At 34.1% G+C, this 3,116-nt stretch overlaps 1 non-coding gene across 1 annotated transcript; it reads left to right on the top strand.

Moving 5' to 3' along the window:
• The first annotated feature begins 295 nt into the window (after nt 1–295).
• Nucleotides 296–402, top strand: LOC122096338. Its single transcript, XR_006145278.1, has one exon. It is a non-coding gene; the product is annotated as a U6 spliceosomal RNA (small nuclear RNA).
• The last annotated feature ends 2,714 nt before the right edge of the window (nt 403–3,116 follow it).

The raw sequence follows: 3,116 nt of genomic DNA, 5'->3' as shown, positions 1-3,116 counted from the left end.
AGCATATTTAAAACCTTAAAACTTTTAACAAACCTAAACACTTGCTGCAATGTTCATTTTGACAGGTGCCTTGTATAGAATAATTGAATTCCTCCTCCTACACATCTCTTGAACTACAAATATCTGGAATTATTTTGTTTTTGGCATGTCTATCTTGATTTTATTCCTAAATGTTTGCTTATGTAAGAAATATATGATTCTAAAATTTCACAACAATTCTTTTGAACTTAATTTTGTTGAATTGTCTAGTTTAATAAAATCAATAAAAATTATACTTTATATAAAAAAATGTTCTGTGCTCAATTTAGTATCACATACGCTAACATTGGAATAATACAGAGAAGATTAGCATGCCCCCTGCGCAAGTATGTCATGAAAATTTGTGTAGCATTCCATATTTTTACAACAACAGATGCTGAAAGGTGTGTGGTCACAAGGGAATCGTACTGCATTCTTGGTGGGAGTGTAAACTTGTTCAAATACTTTGGAAAGCAGTATGGAGGTTCCTCAAAAGACTCTACATAAAACTCCTGTATGACACAGTAATCCCACTTTTGGGGATTTACCCAAATGATCATAAACAAGACCATACTAAAACTACCAGCACAACTATGTTGATTGCAACATTATTTATGATAGCTAAGATATGAATCCAAACCAAATGCCCCCATTAGATGAATGGATCAAGAAAATACGGTATATTTACACAATGGAATTCTATGCCTCCATCAGAAAGAATGACATCTCCCAATTTGTTAGGAAATGGAAAGACTTGGAAAAAAATTTATTGACTGATGTATGCCAAGTCCAAAGAAACATAGGTCCCATGATTTCCCTTATTTTCAATAACAAATGTATGTCTGGGATAAGCAGAAAAGTTCAAAAGATATGTGCATATAACCAGATAAAATGATGTTAAAGAAATTGAACCCCAAAATAGGGACACAAGTGGTTTTTTGTTTCTTGCTATTGTTTCTCAGGTACTTATAATGTGTGATGTCAATTTTTTGTTTTTTTGTATGTTTCTCCCCACGATATAACCCCTGTTTTCTCTGTATTTGAAGTAGGTGCACTTACATCCTGTATGTATGCTTCTCTAATTTGGGGAGGGGAAGGGAAAAAATGCTCAAATAGGGATACAGGTTGACCCATTGTAACAATGAGATGCACAAGACACTATGTTGAAAAATGAACTTTACAATTTAGGCGGAGGAAGGAAGGGGAAGGGGAGTGTACTTGTGGAGGTGGGAGGGAAGGGATGGTATGGGAAATATAAAGGAGGAGATAACAATGCTTGTTAGGAAATGTACTAGTTTCCTTGTTCTTGTAAATGTGACCCCTGTGCACAGTATTATTACAATAAAAAACATATAAAAATGTTCTTAGATGGAAGAGTTTATTTCCTGTATTTTACCCATATAATATCGTTAACAAAGGAATTAATGCAGAACACTGATATGACGGTAATTTGAATAAATGTGTGTGTGTGTGAGTAAGGCAGCGCTCAAGGAAACACGTGCGTGCATGTGAACACACGCCATGCATGTATATTGGCGTGCTCAGAGTTTAAAATCAGGGCTTCAAGGTCTTGCTAGGCCTTTCCTATCTAGATTGGTGAGCTACTATATAAGCTACATCTCAATTCCTGGCTCTTTGCTAGTTCATTAAACATTTTGAAAAATAATTTCATGAAGTTTTTTTTTTGGCCCTGATTGGCTCCCAAGTGTTATCCACAGAAATCAGACTCCAGAGCAAATATTCAGAGTAGATAGGATTATAGGTGTGACCAGCCAGCACAAGGCTTTTAGAACAATTTTAAAAAATAAAAGAAAATTTACTTCATGGGGGCCTGTTTTATCATCTCCTAATTTGAAAGCCTTTTGAAGTGAGTATATGTCAGTTTGGGGGTGGTTAAAAGATAGTAAGTGATGATATTTAAAAGTTTTAGTACTTTTTAAAAATGAAACTGGAACTGTATGACAGAAGAAATTTGGCTGTCTTCGGACCTCAATTTGTAAGCTCAGCTCTGTGTATGATAACCCAATGTCACCAACACATTCTGTGTTGAAGACAAAATGTGATAGAAAACAATCACCAAGGGCAATATTTGCTATGCTATTATTTCTTGGACAAAATGAATATTGAATTGAGAGTGTAAGAGAATGGAGAGATTTTACCCACCTTTTTGATATTGCTGAAAGACTTTTGGAAACTTTGACTCATTTCCTTCCTCACTGTGTGTGTCTTTGGGCCATGCACTTAGTGTCTTTAACTACAATTTTTCCCAACACTACAATGGTAATAACATTAGCATTATAGCGAATGTTATCTTAAGAATTAAGAGAATAAGACTTGTGAAACACTTAACATAAACCTATGAATGAGCTTTGAGTTTAGCCAGCATTCTTTTTTAAATACCAAATAGAATATGATAAGTAATACAAAAACCATTACATGTAGTGTGAGCAACCAGAAGTAATATCTATTGACCATGCCCTGCTTCCAAGGAAGCCAGGTGGATAACTTCTCATGCTGTAAAACAAACTGGTTATCTTATGTCGTGATAGTGTAAAAGTATCAGGGACAGAACGATGAAGAAATGTTGTAGACAGAGGTGAAATCCATATGAAAATGTGCAAATCTGATAGAACATAAAAGTATCTGAGCAGTATATTGTGTTTTACATCATTTAAGTTACATCGCAAAGATAAGGAAGACCTGGAAGAATAAATTGTCTTTTTGATATTCTATCATAGGTCCTTAGAAGCATCAACACTTTCCTCATTCTTGTAGAGGCATCATCAGATGAGGGGAAATATATTCTTTGTTTGCTTCCTTCCATTTATTCTTCAGTTTGAAATCTGAACTACATGAAACTGAAAGAAACCAAGTGAAATTAGTCATGCAGCCTTTGGAAAGAACAAAGTAAAATAAATACATTATATATAGTCTTGTAAAAGGTCTAACTAAATTGAGTTATATAGTCTCAAGCCTCAACAGAAAATGATTTAAGCAATATCATGTTATTAAAAAAATTTTAAATGTTAGGAGCTGCTTAATTTTTTCCTTTCTACTACCTTGAATTAATTATTGATTTGCTATAGAGAGATTAAAGA

The sequence above is a fragment of the Dipodomys spectabilis genome, unplaced genomic scaffold, assembly GCF_019054845.1.
Source record: "Dipodomys spectabilis isolate Male_0828 unplaced genomic scaffold, ASM1905484v1 ptg000368l, whole genome shotgun sequence".
Classification (NCBI taxonomy): Eukaryota; Metazoa; Chordata; class Mammalia; order Rodentia; family Heteromyidae; genus Dipodomys; species Dipodomys spectabilis.
Note: the sequence above shows the minus strand (reverse complement) of the source record. Positions and strands in the feature narration are given on the sequence as shown.